This window comes from Vulpes vulpes, chromosome 1 (genome assembly GCF_048418805.1).
Source record: "Vulpes vulpes isolate BD-2025 chromosome 1, VulVul3, whole genome shotgun sequence".
NCBI lineage: Eukaryota > Metazoa > Chordata > Mammalia > Carnivora > Canidae > Vulpes > Vulpes vulpes.
This window is the reverse complement of record NC_132780.1, coordinates 133654675-133675693: the sequence shown is the minus strand read 5'-3', so window position 1 is coordinate 133675693 and position 21019 is coordinate 133654675. Positions and strand designations below refer to the sequence as shown.

Genomic DNA, 21019 nt, shown 5'->3' with positions numbered 1-21019 from the left:
AAGCAGATACTGCTGAGTGCAGAGCCCAGCACCAGGCTGGATCTCACTACCCTGAGATCATGACTTTGAGCCAAAACCAAGAGTTGGAGGCTTACTGGACTGAGAGCCCCTAGTAGTAGATTCTCAATCAATTGGTGTTGGAAACCTTTATAACATTATTGAAGGACAAAGGGCTGGATTTGGATTTAATCACCGATGCTTGTTGAATTAATGCATGAACACATTGTTTCAGTGATTCTCTGTGGCACCTGGTAAACAGGGAAACTTCTAGGCATTAAGTCAGGGCCCTTGCCCTTGAGAAGGTTTAGGTGTTGGTCCCAGTTGTCCTTTCTTCAGGCACCACCTCAGGAAGGCAGGGATGGCGATTTGTGGAAGAGGCTCTTCACAAACACCTAAATGACCAACATGACATAGTGCAGAGAGCAGGTTTGGAGCTAAGAGGTGTGGCTTCTGATCTGGCTATGAGACAGGTTTCCACAGGTGACTATTAAGCCCCATGGCTATGGGACTTGAGGTTTCTGTTTCCTCAAAAGTGAGGGGATTGAGTTGGTTATTCCCTAAAGCCCAGGTGCGGCCAGCTCAATCCCCGGCATCTGAATCTCTATGTGGAACTACTCAGGGGCAGCCAGCCTTCTGGTGGAAGGAGCCTGGTCCCTCTCGAAGTGGGGTTTGCTCAGTAGGTCTACTCTTTCCTGACGGCGGGGGCGAAAAAGGGGGATCAGAATACACAATCACTTTTTAAGGCCCTCTGCTGTCTCAGCCGCCTGGTATCTCATCATGCCGGACAGGCACAAAGCCACGGCCAAGCACGGTCTTCACAGTCCCTTGAGGCCGTGGGGGAAATGCGCCGTGCTAAACTGGTTCTCAAGACGGGATTTTCCCCAGGCTCCACGGGGCATCTCTGACTTCCTGATGCTAACCTTCCTGATGCTTACCTGCCGCAAAAGGACTGGCCTACCCTCTCCATCCTCTGGTCACGCCGGGTAAACAGACAGGAGGGCAGAGCTGTCAGAGATACGATGCAGATGTGAGGTCAACTAGCCTGTGTAGGCATCCGTTCCTCCGGAGGTAAGAGATGATGCGGGGCGGCGTCCGTCAGTGTCCCGCATGCCGTCCCCCGACCCCACAAAGGCCAAGGGCCAGACACGTGGGCTGGCGAGGAGAGGCGGAGTTTACACTGAGGCGGAGGTGCAAATGGCCGGGGGCGGGGCCTCATTCGCACGGACGGCGCGCGGCCGCCAATCCGGACGGGCGGAGCGACAGCCCGCGCGCCTTTTGGGGGCGGATTGACAGCCCCGGGGCCCTATGGACGGCGGGTCCTGCGGCCGGCGGGGGCGGGACCGCGCCGGGCGCTGCCCGGGGGATTCGGGCCGGTTCGCGGGCGCTGCCAGTCTCGGGCGGCGGCGTCCAGCGCGCGGACGGCCTGCTGGGCGGGCTGGGGGCCGAGCGGCGCGCGGCCGAGGCGGAGAGCGACGAGGCCGAGGAGCACCCACGGCGACAGGTACCGGCGCCATGGCCGCAGGGGTGGGGCGGGCGGCCGCAGCGCCCCGGTAGCCGAATTCCCTCCTCGGCGGGCCGGGGGCCCCGTTCGCGCGCGTTCCCGGCCCCGCGGCGGCGCTCCGGGCGAGCGGGGCCGGGGAGGCCTCGAGGCGAGCGCGCCGGCGACCCCGCCCGGCCGCGGCGCCCCCGGCGCGCCCCGCCGGCCCGCGGGGTTGGGGCTCCCTCCGGGAGGCGCTCCCTGCCCCTCGGCGCTCCCCCTCGCGGAGGCGAGGCCGGCGCGCCCGCGCGTCCTCACCCGGCTTTTGTTTCCCGCCCGAGGTGACAGGTCCCGGCTCCGGCTCCCGTCGGCGGCCCCCGACTCGCCCGAGGCCCGGCGCCGGTGACCGCGACCGCCCGGAGCAGGCTGCGGGACCCGCCGAGAGCCGGGCGGCGCGTCAGCAGCCGCCGCCGCCGCCGCCGCCGCCGCCGCCGCTGCCGCGGGCGGGAGAGAAACTTCGCCTCGGGGGCCCGGGCGGCGGCGAAGTGGAGCCGGGTGAGCCGTGCGCCGGGACGCCGCGGGCGCGATGGAGCCCGCACACCTGGCGGGGCCCCTGGCGGGCGAGGATAACGGAGCGCCCGCCGCCGCGCCGCTCGCTTTCGGTTTGCGCTCCCGGGGCGGTGGGTGTGGATGCGTGTTCACCGCCTCCACCTGCCGCCAAGGGACGAGCGGCCGGGATCCAGCGTCCCGACGGCCCCGGCCGCGCCTGAGGGCGCCAGTCGGCGCGGGGCTAACAGGTGACTATTCTCGCTCCAGGGGAAAGCCGGCGAGAACTCGCTCGTCGTTCGGTTCGCCCGGAACGTCAGAGCTCCTTCCACTGACGCCTGCGGAGGTGCGCTGGCGACACGGTAGGACTCACACCCAGGACCGAGCAACCCCAAACCCACCAGCCCCCAACACAGCGGCTGGAGGGGTCCGCGTGTCGGTGCCTTCTTTCCACGGACGAGCCTTAGAGGAACATGGTAGCTTTGCCTAGAACATTGGCTTTTGCAGTGGCGGCGAAAGCATAGGAAGGTACCGAGTTAGTAAGCGGAGAAGGCAGAGCCCTGGATCTCCCCCGGTGTGGCTGAGGACAGCGTGTGCGACGCTTGGCCGCCGTTCAGTAGATTCTGCCCGCAGTAGTTGGAGCTCGTGGCCTTGGATTTACTTTTCAGGAGTATGTTTTCCAGCGGGATGAGGCTTAGCATTGAATGGCAGCTTTCTTTGCCTCGCTAAGGGTAGACAGATGTGTTTATTTTCATTGTTTCCCCCATTTTGTTAAATTGTGGACGAGAGAAAAGTTGAGGCACATGTTTCGGTTAAGTATTTTTAATGGTCTATGGAATTCTGCCCACTGCTTCCCCCCCCACACACACACCGTTTTTACTTTAGACAATTATAGTAGCTTTTTCTCTTGGTATTTGAATCAAAATTCAAGGATAAACTTGAAAATTTTTTTTGTTCTTTTTGGGAAATCTTTGTCATACCTTCACTTACCATTTTCTCTTCATCTCTCTCCCAACTGACCTCCACTTAATCTACAGCTATGGCCCTGACCCATATAGGGTATCAACAGAAAAAATACATTAAAAATACAGCAATTTTTTATGCTTTATACACTTTATACATATTTAAATTTATTTGTGAGTGGCACTTTGATTTAGCGTAATTTCTTTTCTAATGTGTCTTTTGTAACTATTGGGGGTGATTTATATTTAACAGAAGTGTAATGTCTTAAGAACAAAGTTATAATTTTGAGTTAATTATGCTACTTTATTAGTTTTTCATTGAATGGTAATTTTACTATTTACCTAGGTAATTAGTAACACCATTTAAAGCTGAACTCTTTAACCAATAGGTTAGCTGTGACTGGGATTTAAAAAAAATAAATCAAAGATGGTCTTTATAAAATGTTTTCTGTCTTCAAACGACAGGCTTAAATGGTATGAGGTCTTTGTCTTCCCAGCATTTAACAAAACAAATATTTTTTCTGAATCTTTAATGTTCTTAGTTATGGTAATTTTAGGTGAACTTCTTATTTATTTATTTATTTATTTATTTATTTATTTATTTATTTATTTATTTAAAAGAATTATTTATTTATTCATGAGAGACACAAAGAGGGAGAAGCAGGCTCCTCCCAGGAGCCTGATGTGGGACTGGATCCCGGATCCAGGAATCACGACCTGAGCCGAAGGCAGACTCTCAACTGTTGAGCCACCCAGGCACCACTGAACTTCTTTTTTAAAACATAATTTTAACCAGTTCAACATGAAAAACTTAAAATACTGGAGTCGGCAGCTAATTAAATCTTCAATTTTCTGTTTTTTCTTGGATTGGGAAAGAACACATATTTTGGATTAATTTCCTAAATGTTTCTTAGCTTAGAATCAGTCTAGAGAAGAAAGAACATCCTCTTTCTGTAGCTGTAGAAGTAGTCATTGCTGTTAAAGCTTAGTTGTCTTTTTGATCGTTAGGGTAGATTGGTTGCACAGTGACTTGTCCTGTAGAGTGGGTTTTATTCTGTACAAATAGTTGTAAGGAATCTTAGAAGTCTGAGGGTCCTCATTCTTTTGGATGATTTAGATAATTGTTCTTTAAAGTGTATAGGAATATATTTTTAACTACTGTATGTAATTTGCTGTGTATAATTATTATAATCTTTATCCTATGGTGATGCTTAAATATACCACATATGATAAATTAAACTAGTATTTCATAGTTTTGTTTACACAAAAGCAGCTTTTAGGAACTTTATAAAAATGCCTTTTAATTGAAAACTCATTTTCAAATTCAGTTTTTGGATACTTTACTAGGGTTTTTTGGTCCACTTTAACTTGTGGTAGACCATATCATAAAATTATCAACCACATTTCAGTTTCAAAATTAAGTATAAGTTGAATTCTCACATCTACACAGTAAGCATTGTGAGTGTGTTTAAGTCATTTATCCTCAGGTGTGGTTCCTTTTGAGTTTGGGGGTGATGAAATATTTTTGAATGAATAAAGCCACAAAAAAACAAGGGCATATATTAAAATAACTAATTTGAGGATAAATCAGGTGACACTCTTAGTCATGAATGTAGCTTTGAAGTATTATGCATGTTATACCTAAGAATATATCTGTATAGGCCTTTGCAATAATTTTTCACAGTTCCTAAAGAAAAAAAAATCCATACTGTACATATTTGGCACACCAAATCCTGTAATTATTTGATACTGAACCACTAAATATGGACATTTTTAAAATTCTGAGACTATTTGTAAGTTTTTTAAGATTTTTTTTTTTTTAAGTAACGTTTACACCCAGTGTGAGGCTCGAACCCACAACCTGGAGATCAGGAGTTGCATGCTCCATGGGTAGAGTCAGCCAGGCATCCCGAAACTATTTGCGCTTTTTAACCTAGCTGATTAATAATTAGATTTCATTTTATTGTATATTTCTGAATTTTCTACAGTGCATTTTTTTTCAAACAATCTCTGGCCAGTTTTATTAAAGAAAAATTTTACATTATTTTCTTTTTACCAGTCTTTTTTTGGCATGCTCATAATGATATTAGAATCATCTGGATCGGTGGTAACTGGTGTGCATTCTCTGTGGTATTTTCCGCAAGCTATGCCCAATTCAGTATTATTGCCACCTTAGTGATAGATACCAGTTTTGGCCAACAGGATGTAGTACTCTGTTTCAGATTTCCTCAAAGCTAGGCAGTTGTTGGCTAGGATGACCAGTTTTGCTTGGTCATGTCTGATCATTTTTGTCTCCTTGTACCCCATCATGGACTGTCCACTTATATTGAGTTGGAGCCTAGACTTGTCTCCAGTGACTTTTTCTTCTATGTAGCCACCATCATCTTGCCTTAGGTGTGGGATAGGCCCCAGCCAAGAGCACTCACCAGGATGGCCAAGGAGGTAGAAAGGGTCTGTGTGCATTTTTAACTTTTGATAATATATCCCCAAAGTGTAAAGAAAATTAAAGCTATATACATAGGAGACTGAGTGGTTGTTGGTATGAAAATAACTGTTGATTTAAAAATAATAGCCACTTAAGTGTGATTTAATTTGCAAAAAAGATACTTACCAGGTAAAAGACTCTTCTGTCAAGAGAGACAGCTTAGAATTATTTAGAGTAGGGCCTTATGCACCCTTGTAACTAATCTGTATAACAGGTTATTAAGGATATTTTAGCAATATTTGAAACACTAAAATTCAAGTACTCGAAATAATTTGTATCTCACACTTTGTTACAAAAAGAATTGGCCTGTACTCAGCTGAAACTTAAACATGTAAGATTGTGATACTTAAATGGAGCAAGTTCATTTTTTTCTTTTTTTCTTTTCTTTTCTTTTCTTTTCTTTTCTTTTCTTTTCTTTTCTTTTCTTTTCTTTTCTTTTCTTTTCTCTTTTTTGGAGCAAGATCATTTTACCCGTAATTTAGTATTTACTTCTAGTCTTTCGGAATTTGTCTAGTTAATGAGAGTGAAGGACCACCAGAGGGAGTATGGGGTCTACGAATTTGCTCTATCTGTTTTTTACTCTTGGTCTGGAAGAAAAACACTTTAAAAATAAGAATAAAATTGTAATTCTCTAAAACAATCAGGAAAAAGATAATGAAAGATGGGGTCTGTAGCTATTTAGAGCTGCTGTCATTTTTGTAACAGTTAATCGAGGCTGTTTTCCTTGTTTTAGAAAATGATACAATTATTAGAAAAGTGAAAATGATGTATTTTCGAAGTGAGTAATGGGTTAAGTAAATAATTATACATCTGCAGAAGTTAGGGAACATCCAAATGCTAAGAATGTTTTGTAAGATTAAAAAAGTAATACATTAGAACTGTGTATTTTTGAAGTTGCTTATTTTGGGGAAGGAGGAATAAAAGATGAACAAAGATCAAAGACTAGAGGAGGGTTGTTTCCTCCTTTTATAGTTGCAAACCCTTCCTAAAGCAATGGTAAATTTCTAGAACCATTTGTAGCATTCTGCCTCCATCTTGGAAATTTATAGATGATGTCAAATGAGCCACTTCTAGTCCCTTGAAAAATGATCATCTGATTATCAAAAGCAGGGTTGGGAATTTCAAAGGATCTCTTCAAAAATCAGATTTGTGTGTATGTTTCTTAGTGTTACTCTGGAAATTAGAGAAACTCTCCTACTTTCAGCTGAAAATTACAGTGGGATTTCAAAGTCAAGATGTCTCTGTCACAGATTTAATGCTGCAGTAAATTACTTTTTTGGGATGGAGAAAAAGTCCCAGAGGTTGAGTCCTTTTCAGAATATATTCTCAATGAAGATGAATGATCTTTACCCATATTAAGTATTAGCTGATGGATTATTTCCCTGTTTAACTTTTTGAAAAAGCAAGACAATAAAACTTGTAATTTTAACACATATTTTGGGCTTTACCCCTCGCATAAAAGATTATTGTGTAGTGGAGGTAACATTTAATGTTTTGAAGTTCTAGTTGTGGCGGGAGCGGGGGGATTTGTTACGAGAAGAAGGTATTTCATTGAAGCAGAACAGAGTAACTTATATGGAGAGAAAATCTGTTTCTCTTTGGAATTATTCTTAGGTTAAAACATAATACTTATTAAGCAGAATTGAAATGAACAGCTTTTCCATCTTAGATTTATTTTCGCTATTAACTTTATAAGTTTTTAAAACATATCTTTGTTGGTTCTGGGTGGGCTTCTCAGAATCTGTTCATTTACACACACGCACACACACACATAGATAAAATATCTATGATTTTTGTAATTTATATATGTTTTTACTCTATATGTACATCTGTCTATGCTGTATGACTAAACAGGGTTGTTTATATGTGGGGAACCCCTCCATTAAATGAAAGCTTACTGTGTTAAGGGGAATAAAGTACATGATCACAATAAGATTGATGCAAAAAAAAAAGTGATGCAAAATGTTCATAGCAAGTTTTCACAACAGGAATGAACAATTGATTCACACAACATAAATGAATCTCGAAATATTATTCAGAGCAAGAGAAGCCAGAGAGAAATATGTACCAAATGATGCTGTTTATGAAAAATATAAAACAGGCAAAACTTTAGGTAAGGTGGTAGAAATCAGGACAGTGGTTTCTGGGTAAGGGTTGTGGAAAGGGGCAGAAGGGAATTTTCTGGGGAGATAGAAATATTCTGTAGCTTGCTTGGATAATGGCAATTCAAGTGTACACTTCTCGGTAACCTTTTATTTTTGTATAATTTTTAACTTACAGAAAAGTTGCAAGACCTAGTACAAGGAACATCCAGATTCACCAGTTGGTGTATGCGCTTGTTCAAACTTATTGAGCTGACTACTTAAGATCTGGGCATTTTATGGTATGTAATTTTTACTTTAACAAGGAAAAAGCTACAACAATTTGTTGAAGAAGAGAATGATCTTGTCATCTGCAAAATATGAAATACCTCAATTCAGACTTCGCAGTGCTTTCATAATGATAGAGAAAAAGAGAATCACCAACAGTCTCTTTTGTCTCTAAGTATATGTTTTTATGCTGCTGCTCTGAAGTTTCCTGATGACATATTTCTGTTAGAAGACGTAAAATTCTGAAAATGATTCAAGGCAGAGCTGCCACCAAGGAAACCCTGCTTGATTTTGTTATCCTATGCACATCACCTAGAGAATGAGACTAATTGCTAGCAGTAGCTTTCTGGGAATTGAAGTTGCTTATTCCTGTTAGAAAAGTTACACACTTACAGTGTGCTAGTTTTGCACAGATGTGTAGTTTTTATTGTTTTGGAACTTACAGATGAAGAGGAGGCAAACAAATCTAGTTGTCATTTTTGGGTGGTGCTGTTTATCATAGAGAGGAAAGATAGGTGCTTGTAAACCATATATGACTATCAGTAAGTGGTAAATCTAAGCAGTCAATTTGTTCTCTATTGGTTGCACTATTATAGTCTCAGTAGAGTGATTTGATTTATTTATTTTTTATTTATTTTTTATTTTTTTATTTTTTTATTTTTTGAGTGATTTGATTTAAATTACAGCCACTTAAGTCCTGGCTTAAACTATGATCATTGTTAAAAACCTTTAACTTTTCCCCTCTTCTTATTTATATAATTTTAAATATGTGCATTTTTTTTATAAGTTAGGGTTAGATATAATTTATGGATATTGGTTCTTTTAAAAAATCTTTCCCCCCCTTTTTTGCATCTACATTAAAAAGTTGTTTATTTGATTATTTACTAGAGTGGAAGATGTTTGACATAACATGACAGCTAACTACATTCAGCAAATTAATCATGGATACTGGGGATAAATGTTTATTTTGTCTTTACTAACCAAAGCCATATATTTGCATGGACTGTATTTTCTTCAACAAAAATTACAGGTTCGTTGAAGAGAAACATAACAAATGTCCAATGTCAAACAACATGGATAAAAGGATTTTTTCCATTTAATAAACTACTTATGTTTCTTTAAAGTGAAGCAGGATCTTTTCCCCCTTTCATACACATTAAATTTCATTGGTCTACCGTTTTTCGGCCTTTTGACTAAGATCAGGTGTAAGTTTCATTGGTCTATTTTTTTTAAGATTTATTTATTTATGACATATATATATATATACATATATATATACATATATATGTGTGTGTATATATATATACACACAGAGAGAGAGAGAGAGGCAGAGACACAGGAGGAGGGAGAAGCAGGCTCCATGCCAGGAGCCCGATGTGGGACTCGATCCCGGGACTCCAGGATTGCGCCATGGGCCAAAGGCAGGCACCGAACCGCTGAACCACTCAGGGATCCCCTCACTGGTCTATTGAGAATGAATAAAACATTATTTGAAAAATAATTTTTATCTGTTATAATTCTGAGTTGTCAAACTTTAACTGCAGGTAGAATTTAAAAAATAGGGGATCCCTGGGTGGCTCAGCAGTTTAGTACCTGCCTTAGGCCCAGGGCGTGATTCTGGAGTCCCGGGATAGAGTCCCATGTCGGGCTCCCGGCATGGAGCTGCTTCTCCCTCCTCCTGTGTCTCTGCCTCTCTCTCTCTCTATCATAAATAAATAAGTAAATCTTTAAAAAAATAAAAAATATCTGGGGTGCCTTAGTGGCTCATTTGATCAAGGATCGGACTCTTGATTTTGGCTCAGGTCATGATCTCAGGGTGATGAGATTGAGCCCCATCTTGGATTCCAGGCTGGGGATGGTGTCTGCTTGGGATCCCCCCACCCCACCCCTGTCCCCAATTACTGCTCACACTGTATCTCAAAAAAAATTTTTTAGGGGATGCCTGGGTGACTCAACAGTTTAGCATCAGCTTTCCGCCTAGGGCGTGATCCTGGAGACCCGGGATCGAGTCCCACGTCGGGCTCCCTGCATGAAGCCTGCTTCTCCCTCTGCCTCTGTCTCTGCCTCTCTCTCTCTGTCTGTGTCTCTCAAGAATAAATAAATAAAATCTTAAAAAAAAATTTTTTTTAATTAAAAGTAATTTAAAAATTATCTAGGTAGACTTTTTTTTTTTCCTAGGTAGACTTTTTAAAGATTTTTTATTTTGGAAGTTTTCAACTACATAGAACTAGGGAGAATAGTATTATGAACTTCCGTACTACCTATTCTTCAGATTTACTAATATGGGCATTTTGGTTAATGTACTTATAAAACTATTAAGTTCTCACCACTATTGTAAAATTGTAGTAGTATTGGTGCATCAGATTTTTCTCTCAGTTTTTTTCTAAAAGTTTTGTTACAAATAGGGAGTCTTCAGAAACAATGTGTTTTAGTTCAGAGACTTGACTTTGGACAAATAGTAATTATGGAACTGTTTTAATCCTTACCCTTTTCTCTTAGCCTGAGGAAAAAATTAATTTTTTAGCTTTTCATTTAGAATAAAGCAGTCCAAATATATCTATGTGATAAGTATTATTCATGTGGAAGGTTAGGTTATTTTCAAAGTGTTATCTGAGGAATGATGTTGTTTTAAATGTTTTTCTGTAAACTTCTTTCTCTAAAGACTTAATCATTGCTGTGCTTGCTAGGCCCCAAATCCATATTTTCTGCCTAAATTTGAGGCCCAAATTTTCACCTATGTCTGCAAACTAAATAAGTTTAAATACCATCTCTGTAGCAGCTGCACACCAGCACCCCCTCCGCTCACCCCCAACTGAAAAGCTCTTCCCAGTTTTCCTCTTTAGCTGTTAATAACTTCATTACTCTTCTTGGTCAATTTTTTACTCTTTTTTAAAAAAAGATTTTATTTATTCATGAGAGACACAGAGAGAGAGGCAGAGCCACAGGCAGAGGGAGAAGTGGGCTCTAGAGGGGAGCTCCTTGTGGGACTTGACCCCAGGAGCACTGATCCCTCTAGCCCTGAGTTGAAGGCAGATGCTCAACTGCTGAGCCACCCAGGTGTCCCATCTTTTTGTCCTTTTCATTTTCAGTACAACAATCCTAATCTGGTTAACATGTTAAAGCAGATTATCCCTAATCTATAATGAACCTCATATATATGAAAAGTAAGCTGTGTTCCTAAATAAATTAGGCAGTTTCTTCCCTTCCCGAGAAGGCTTCAGTCAGCCTTTTGTAGGCAAAGACATGTTTAAGGCCTAGGTAATGACTGTACTTAAACTAAAGTTTAATATAGAAGACTTTAAAGTCTTATGTATAAAGACTGTTATAGCTGTCTGTTGTCTAGCCTCCAGGGGTCTGGGGCATGATTCCTTTACAGATGGATTGTAGTTTATCAACTAGGCTTGCTTTTGGTCAGTTTATGGAGATCTTTTTCTTTCTGCTTTTCTGGGAAATTAAGTCTTCTCCCAGTTAAGAACCAGGACTTAATTTGAAATTACTGACGTTGGGAATAAAAGAATAAAATTCCATATTGCCTTATGTAATCCAGAATATCTGGTTATTTTATTTTAAGGGAAGTAGGAATAATATGTAAATTCTGAGATGCTTATACAGAAACTAATTTAATAGTTATTAAGAGTGGAAAATGGAAGAGTAAAATACATTTCTAGAAAGCCCTAGTCTGGTAGGAGTAGATGTTGGGGTGAGATTGAGTAGCTTTACAATCTTGGGCAATTTAAAATCAACCTTTCTGAGCCTTATTTTAATTGTAAAATGAGTGGGTTGGATTAGGTAGTATTTTAAGATTTCTTTGCAGCTCTGAAATTTTAAAATGAATGGTTTCTCAGGAAAACTAATTTATATATGTTTCTAGTAAATTTTTCAGTCTCTTCATATTTTTCTATTTCCTTTAGAGGTTAGGAAAAGGAATAAAGAAGTCAGAATTCCTAAAATAGATTAGATTTTAGTGTTATTTTTCTGTGTGTCTTCACTGAATTTATCCTGGATTCCTACTTTCTACTTTCTGTTTGTGTCCATTTTCCCGCTTTTATTACTTTTTCTTTCCTTTACAGTGTGGCTTTCATATTCCTCTTTTCTCTGCTTTTTATCAACTAGGCTTGCTTTTGGTCAGTTTATGGAGATCTTTTTCTTTCTGCTTTTCTGGCTGCTTTTTTTCTAGCTGATCCGTGAGGCTCATATTTCATTATGGGCATAGAATTTATCAAATATACACTTACGTCTGAGCTATCACTAAATTAAATTTAGATATCCTAATGATTGTCAGGATTAACGGGACCCTTCTACTCTATAATACAAAAGCACAGAGAGAGGAGTCTGAGTGTAAAGGGAATGAGGGAGCCTGAAGGGGGAAGAGTGGTGTCGAAGAGAGTGGTGCCCAAGGATATCCTGGTATTTTGATTTACTTACTTATTTTTTAAAAAAATATTTATTTATTCATGAGAGACACAGAGAGAGGCAGAGACATAGGCAGAGGGAGAAGCAGGCTCCATGCAGGGAGCCCGACATGGGACTCGATCCAGGGTCTCCAGGATCATGCCCCGGGCTGAAGCCAAACCGCTAAGCCACCAGGGCTGCCCTGATATTTTGATTTAAAGTAGAACTTAAAATATTTCGGTCAATGATGGGGACTCTGCCAGTGAGAGGACAGTTTGGTCCCGAAGTCCTGCTGAGCTACAAGTTTTTTTGAGGGCAGCAGCTGCAACTCTGGTCTGGAATCATTAGTGTTCAGGGTTATGCTGCAGAGTAAGTGCAGGTTGAACTGAAATGTTGCTAGGACTGATTGTTCAAGGTGTTCTGCAGTTGGCTGGAGATTAAGAGCATGGTACAGACTCTTAAGACTGTCACTACTGCTATGTGATATTGAAAAACATACATAGCTTCTCTGAGCCTTGTTTTCTCACTTGTGATATTGAGGAGATGCAGTTGTGAGGATTAAAGGAGACTGTACGTATAAAGGCACTTAGCCTAGAGCCTGTGTATAGGTCTTCAATAAACACTAAATGCCATTATAGTTTAATAAGCACTTTTATGTTTCAGATACTAGGTTCTCTTAGGTTCTTATTATAGAATAAATGAGGCAAGAGCCTCATTTAGCAAAGATAAAATATATACACAAAAGATAAATAACCTAGGTCCACTGGTAAGTGGTAAATGAGTGGTTTACTTAAGGACTCAAGAGGCAGGAATAATTGCTAAGCAGATGAGAACTTCAGGAAGGTGACAGAACTTGGTCTGAGCTTTGAATGACTAGTTAGCAAGCTGAGAGGACAAGATCCTTGGAGCCAGACACCCCGTGTCTGAATCTGAGCTCTGCTTCTATGTAATGTTAATAAGCAAGTTACTTGACTTCCCTCCTAAGATTGTTGAGAGAATTAAATGAGTTAATACATGTCAGGTACTGAGAATGGTGCTTCAAACATGGTGAGAACATGATAAATTATAGTATAAGTTGAGAGAAAACGCATTTCAGACAGAGCATTGAGTGATGATGAAGGGGAGATATTCTAGATTTGTTTGAAATGGTGAAGCCAAAGTGACTGAGGGGAATAACCTGTCGGAAAATAGTTGGTGATTATGTTGGGGCAGAATTATGAAGCCAGACATGAGATCTTTTCTGAGTGAACTGAGGGAACTTGGGAGGATTTCTTGGGTTATTTGTGAGGCATTGTTGTATGTTACAGATAACATTTCTAAGTCCTATCTCTGGCATTTCTCACTTTCTTTTCTGATATCAATATAACTGAAACTTGTATTCAAACTAATTTTGACAATGAAACTCATGATCTTCTATCCTGAACCATTTGTCCATTTCTTTTTGTAAGTATGAGTTTTTGACTTTTTTTTCTCTCCATGTTCTGGTTGTATATGTTATCCTATTCCTTTTTTCCAGATTTTCCTCTCTGTCCTCAGAGACCCCAGTCCAGATCCTAAATCACTAAAGCCATAAAGTAGAAAGAGTCAGGGAGACCAAGAGGAGGAAGGAAGGGATATAACCTCAAGTCCAGCCATCTTGCCTTCAGATGAGGACATTGAGGTCCACAGGAAGTCAAATCACATGTTCAAGATCCACAGCTAATTAATGAGCAGGCCTGCACCTTTTAGAGCTAAAGTAGGGCTGTTTTTTACTGTCATGCCTAGTGTGATTCTTAACCATCTGGGTGGGAATTATAGTAGTACCTCTGATAATTTTTCTACTATTGCTATTAAAAACCAAGATAAAAAATAATTTTACTGTCAGAAAAAATGTGATAGTAATTCAAGCTTTTTTTTAAAAAAAAAGATTTTATTTATTTATTCATGAGAGACAGAGACCCAGGCAGAGGGAGAAGCAGGCTCCATTCAGGGAGCCCGATGTGGGACTTGATCCCGGGACTCCAGGATCACGTCCTGAGTCGAAGGCAGACCCTAAACCGCTGAGCCACCCGGGCTGCCCTGTAATTCAAGCTTCATAATGAGAAGCCTATGATTACATTTCTTGGATGAGCATTACTATTCTTTTTTCTCTTCTTTCTTTTAGCATTACTATTCTTAAATATCCAAAACTAAGACTCCAAAATCTACTTTAAGAAGAATAGAGCTTCTTTCATTTTTAGAGTTGTAAATTATAAATTTAATAGTGCTCAAAACATAAATTCTCAAGAAAAGTAGGCTTTTTGTGTCTATCATTTTATAGATTGATGTGCTGGTAAGATTAGCATGAAGAGTTGGGAGCTATTGTACATTCACCTCACATCCCCCACCCTATACTTTTATTGCAGTAGCTTCTTAAGTTTACATCTTCTCCAGTCTCTTACATTTTAGTATATGCCACACATAATGGTGAGAAACTTATTTAAGCTTTGTTTTCTTCTACACTATTTTCCTGTGTAGATGTAGTGTGGTGGAACATCTATAAAGCCTTAAGCTTAGTTTCTGGTCACTCTAGATGCTCAGTAAATACTCCCTTTTTTACAGAGTACATAATTTTTTCTCATATATAAATAATGCCTGTTCCTAGCCACCAAATAAATCATTCTCACACTGTTTTTTTTCCCCCTTGACGTGTATTGTTTAACTTTGGCAAGATGTCCTTCCTGCATTTGGAAATTTTGCATGGTGTACAAATACTTTTTAGTCACTTTAAGCATGATTTTATCATGAAATCATTTTGCAACTGGTAATAATGTTCTATATTCTTTCCCATGATTACAGAACGAGAAAGGCATGGGTTACATAAAGATGCTCCAGACTACTTTTTATCATGCTGTATTCCTTCAAAGAAAGTAGGCATCTAGATTAGATTTATTTTTACTGAAACACTAATTTTTATCATTTTCAAATACTGTGAAGTTGAATTGTATAATCCACAAGTATATATAAAAATTTTTTTCCGTGTCCTCAAAGCTTTTATCAGATCACTTCTATTTCCCATGGTTTGGGGGTTTTTTTGCTTCCTTTTTTTTTTTGAAGGGAGAGGGATTTTCTTTTCTCTGTCTTATCTGCAACTTGTTTTGTATTTGGAGGATTCTTTAGGTAGAAGCCCTGCAATTCTTATACACTGAGAAAGAGACTGTTGGTTTTGTAACTTTCATTCTTATATAAGTAGTATAATTTATATTTCCATCTTTGTAAATTATTAAATTACTGTTATTGCTATGTTAGCCGTCATGTACGACTTAAATGCACTGTAGTTATGTTTGGTCATAATAATTTCATCCACTGTTGTCAAAAGTGGAAATACTATAGCTGGGGTGTGTTTATGTATTGCCTCTAGAGTTGTAGCCATTGACGAACGGGAAACTGAAAGCTAAAAGTTCAGGAAATGTATTGTATTGAGGCTTTGTGGAAAAAAAATATGTAATACTAAACTGCTGGAAACCATAGACATTTGAAGACTGAAACATTTGTGTGTACGTTTAGTTAGAGATGAATATTGCGGATTCTTAGAACAATGCTGTCATATCCTTAAATACGTTAATAGATGCAGTATGTGTGTTGCAGGCCAGGAAAGTTGTGTAATGCTAGAGAAAAATGCAACAGATTATTATATGTGTTCAACTATACGCTTTTAAGAAATAAAACAGCTGGCACATCTGTCAAATTCTTCAAGGATGTCATTTTCAGAGACTTGCAGTTTTGGTTTTAGTTTAGTTTTTGGGAAGGGGAGGTCACTGTGTAACAAGGTAGCCCATTTTACCCTTAAGAAGTTCTGATGGCATAAGTTTTATTTTCTTATATTGAATTGAACTTTATTTCCTTATAATTAATATATTCTGTAGTTTTTGTAGTGTTGAAAATAATTGATAAAATTACTTAAAAATTAAATGTATGTAAAAAAAATTAAATGTATGCAAGTTTTTTTTTTAGGTATTATGGTATTTTAGGTACTTCATAAAGTACTATGCATAGGAGTCTTTATTTTTTAATTTATTTAAAAAATTTGTGTCAGAGGAGGTGTGAGGTGTCCCTTAGGTGTGCAGTATATTGATTCAGCAATTCATTGCATTACTCAATGCTCTCCACAGTAAGTGTAGTCACCATCTGTCACCATACATACAAGGTTATTGCAGTATTATTGACTATATTCTCTGTTGCTGTACTTTTCATCTTCATGACTTATTTATTTTATAACTGGAATTTTGTACCTCTTAATCCCTTTCATATGTTTTTACACCCATCCCTTCACCCACCTCCTCTCTGGCAACCATCAGTTCTCTGTATTTAAGAGTCTGGTTTCTCAGGGCACCCTGGTGACTCAGTCAGTTAGGCATCCAACTCTTGATTTTGACTCAGTCTGCCTTAGATTCTTCCCCTCCCCAAGCTCACAAGCTTGTGTGTGCTCTCTCTCTCTCTCTCTTAAATAAATAATAATAAAAAAAAGAGTCTGGTTTTTTGCTTCTTTTTTTTCTTTCTTTTTTGGGAGAGGGAGAGAGGAGAAGGGAGAGAGAGAGCATCTTAGGCAAGCTCTGTGCCCAGCACAAAGTCAGATGCAGGACTCAGTCTCACAACCTGAGATCATGACCTGAGTCAAAGTCAAAAGTCAGAGGCTTAACTGACTGAGCCATCTAGGCACTGAAACATTTGTGTGTACGTTTAGTTAGGACTATTGCGGATTCTTAGAACAATGCATTTTTTTTCTTTCTCTTTCTCTTTTTAAGTGAAATTTTAATGCTGATTACTTTTTAAAAAGTTATATAAAAAAGTTAAAATTTAATGCTGATTATTTTTAAAAAATATATATATGATTTGAAATGGTAGATGCACCACTATGTTCATTGAAGCATTATTTATAATAGCCAAAATATAGAAGGAGCCTAAGTATCTATCAATAGATGAATGGATAAAGAAGGCATGATACACATGAATATTACTCAACTATAAAAAAGAATGAAATCTTGCCCTTTGCAACATGGATGGACCTAGAGGGTATTATATGCTAAGTTAGAGAAAGACACATACCTTTGGTTTCACTTAGGTAGGATCTATAAACAAAACCGAAACAGGCTCATAAATACAGAGAACAAACTGGTAGTTATCGGAGAGGAGGGGGCAGGAGAATGGATGAAATAGGTGAAGGGATTATGAACTATGAACTTCTAGTTATAAATCGGGGGATGTAAAGTACAGCATAGGTAATATAGTCCATAACGTAGTAACTTTGTATGCTGACAGGTGGTAAACTACTCATTATGGTGAACTTTTCATAATGTATGTAAATATCAGGTCTTGATCTTGAGGTTCCTTACTTCCAGTAAGGAAGTTTGAGTTGTGTCCTGTTGTTTTAAACTGTTGGAGTTATGTTGTGTTTAATATCCTTCTGCATATAATTCTTCTGTGAGAATATTGATAATTTCCTGGAAGTATTGCTGGGCTGAAGAATATTTTGCACTTAAACTTTTTAAAGATGTTAGCAAATTCACCTTTAAAATATTTTACTACTTTGTACTTTCACTAGGGATATATGAGGTGTTATTTTCTAATAACTGTACACACTTCCATTTTGCTGATTAGAAGAGTTCAACTTTTGAAAATGAATCCTTCCTGTAGTAACTTGAGATGTTTAGGAAATGATAGATTAATATATTCTCATTGCCTGATGGAAGTCAAGTGGAAGATGGTGGTCTTCAGACCTATAGTATACATTGCACTGATTCAGATAGAAGAGATCAAGATGTTGGTTTCCTGGGGATTTGTCTTAGAATGTTTAAGGTAAACATTTATTAGTGACATTCTGAAGCAGTAGAAGGCCTTGAGTGCAGATTTGAGAAGTTTGGATCTGTTGTGCTGGAGAACTATTTAAAGTCCTTGAATTAAAAATAAATAAATAAATAAATAAAGTCCTTGAATTGGGAGTATACTGTGTGTGAGAGAAGCTTTACTGGCAGTATGTACAGAATGAATGGAAGTGAGTGAGTAGGCTGGAAATAGGTCAGCTGGAGAACTCTGGTAATTCAGGAAGGAAATGAAGAAAACCCAGAATATGGTGGTAGATACCAATTTGGAAAGTAAGGAAGTAGGAAACACAGTGAACATTTGGCAGGTCCTGTTGATAAGATAGAGAAAAAATATATTAAAGTTGTAAGCCTAGGAAAGGAGCCAGATAATACAGATTAATGAAGTAGAAAAGAGGCCAATTTTGAAAAGTTGATTTTCTTTAAAAAGGTAGGGATATAAAAGGGCCCTGAAGTATCTGTGATCGGGTGATTAGAGATCAAAAACTGCAGAAGAGAAAAAAGAGAAATTATAACTAGATTTAGTTATAATAGAGGAAGTAGCTGGAATTAAGAGTGGTAAGTTCTTTTTTTTTTTTTTTTTTTTAAGAGTGGTAAGTTCTGGTATGAAGTAGTTAACAGGAAAAGGTGTTAATTGAGGACTACATTTTGGGAAGGGGTTCTCTCAATAATGGGAGCTAGGTTGAAAGAATAATCAGGGAAGAAGAAATTAGTAATCTGAGGAGTAGGGAAAAAATCGGGGTATGTATCTGCATATGATACAATATTTACTTGATATTTTCCAGGTAGATACTGTGTTCTTCCTTTGGTGGTGATAACCTCAGAAAATTGTAATGATTATCTTAAAGATGGAGTTTATTTTATACCAGAAGTTAATATTCTGCTTGAAAAATGGTCTTGAAAAAGTAGTTTTGGTGTCCTATGCTATGTTCCTTTTAGTTTCATAAAATTGTTTCATCTTGTTTTAATCTCTCTGGGTCCTACACAAGAAAGAAACACAGCTTATTGCTGGATAAAGTCCAGATACCTTGTGTATTTTAGTTGGTCATTTAAAAAAATGTTTCCTGGCTTTTGAAACTTGACTAATAACCAGTGGTAAGAATCCATATCTCTTTAGGACATAGTGTGAATTCAGAGTTTTTACTGTTATAGAACTTGTCAGGATGGAGCCTATTCACAGGAAATGATCTAGTATCAAAGTCAGGACCTCTGACACTATGTGAAATGGGTTAGGGTTGCAAGCTCAGGAGTCATTGTGCCTGGTTCCATTGTTCACTGGCAATATTGTGCCCCTTAATTTCACCATCTGGAAGTGGCAATAACAGTTCTATATCACAGGGTTATTGAGAGAGGCTCTGTCATGGAGCTTATATTCTAATTCTAGTAAGGAGATACAAGTAATAGGCAAGTAAATATATGTGCCGGGTGGCAAGTAGAGGAGAAAAATGATAAGAGTTGATTGCTTTTGTTTCTTGTTCTTTTATATTGGGTAACAGGGAAGGCCTCTCTGATAAGAAAGTATTTGAACAGAAACCTAACTGAGGGAGCAAACTGTGTGTTTCCAGGGGAGAGTTCCAGGCAGAGGGAACAGCAAGTGCAGAAGTCTCGGTGAGAGGCATGTTGGAGGGGGTATAGCAAGAAGGCTGGTGTGGCAGAAACAGAGTGAGAGGAGGGGAAATAGGAAAATATTTTCAGAGAGAGCTGCTGACCAGCATGTAGGGTGTTAAGTGTAATAAGGACTTTGGGTTTTATTCTGTGTGAGCTGGGAAGCTGTTGGAGGGTTGCCAGAGTAGTTTTTTTAAGCTAGTCTGATTGTCACTTCTTTCCTTAAGAATGCTTCAGTTCTCTATTTCCTTTGGAATAAAGTTCAAATGCTTTATTCTGGCACACAAAGTCCTTCACAGTCAGCTTCTGCCTATTTATTTAGCATCATCTGCATCCTTTCCACATGTACTCTCCGCTCTAGCCAAATTGGATTACATGCGGTTCCTTGGATGGGTCATGATGATTCACGTCTTTGTGTCTTTCTGCATGCTATTTGCCCTGTGAGAAACCCTCCCCCTCAGCTCACGTAGTCCCTGGCTGTGTTTTAGAGGGTCCTTTTTGTGCTTCTAGAGCACCCTGTGCCTCCTTGTCTCACCTTTCTCCCCGCTAGCAACTTTGTACTCAAGCCACAGCCCTGGAATGTGCCGTGTTCTTCCACCAGCCTTGATTTTACTCTTGCCACACCCTTGCCAGTTGAAATTAATGTCCATTCTTCAAGAACCAGCTGGAACACTGCCCTTTTTTCCCTGCTTTATAAACTGCCATTTTTTCCCTACCCTTATAAATACTTTGTAACCCTCTCATACTTAATCACAGTTATCTTGAATTAAAATGTTTTTTTGCTTTGCCTCACACAAAATCCTTGGCCTTACTCATTTTAGTTTCCACTGTGGCTCCCAGTGTAGGGTCTGCACAGACTTCACATTCAGTTAAGTACTCATCATGGTATGTAGGATTCATAGAAAACTGTTGGGTTTCAAGATGCTAAGGGCCATAAGCAAAGTGAGACATTGTTAACAAAACAAATTTACTGTAACATAGTGTTGATGATGGCATGGGTACCTTGGTTCTCTCCTATATTTACTCTTGGCATCAAAAGTTAGTGCACCTCCTTTGAAATGTGGTTTGGCAAAACGTATTCAGACACATAAATGTTCATGGGTTTTGACCTAGTGACACCACTTCCGGAAATCATCTTAAGAAAATAACAGAGCGTGTGCTTTGGCAGTACATGTACTAGAATTGGAACGATACAGGAAAGATCAGTACAGCCCTTGTGCAAGGATGACATGCAAATTCGTGTATTGTTTCATATTTTTTGTAAGTTATATCCCAATTAAAAAAGAAAAACCTGGGCAGCCCGGTGGCTCAGTGGTTTAGCGCCACCTTCAGCCCAGGGTGTGGTC

General features: G+C 39.5%; 1 protein-coding gene and 1 non-coding gene across 8 annotated transcripts in view; both read left to right on the top strand.

Annotated features, from left to right (window-relative positions):
- Positions 1-1330: 1330 nt before the first annotated feature.
- FKBP5 (FKBP prolyl isomerase 5) overlaps positions 1331-21019 on the top strand; it is a 107142-nt gene continuing 87453 nt past the window's right edge. For 2 of the 7 annotated variants that reach the window (XM_072730846.1, XM_072730848.1), the window contains exons 1-2: positions 1377-1501; positions 2294-2385. The gene's annotated coding sequence lies outside the window, so the exon portion shown is untranslated. Of the gene's footprint in view, positions 1502-1887; positions 2033-2293; positions 2386-7750; positions 7854-21019 lie in introns of those variants that run through there. The other 5 variants (XM_025990803.2, XM_072730855.1, XM_072730833.1 and 2 more) reach the window with 4 other exon arrangements.
- On the top strand, positions 20830-20932 carry LOC112914275 (U6 spliceosomal RNA). Its single transcript, XR_003233824.1, has one exon. It is a non-coding gene; the product is annotated as a U6 spliceosomal RNA (small nuclear RNA).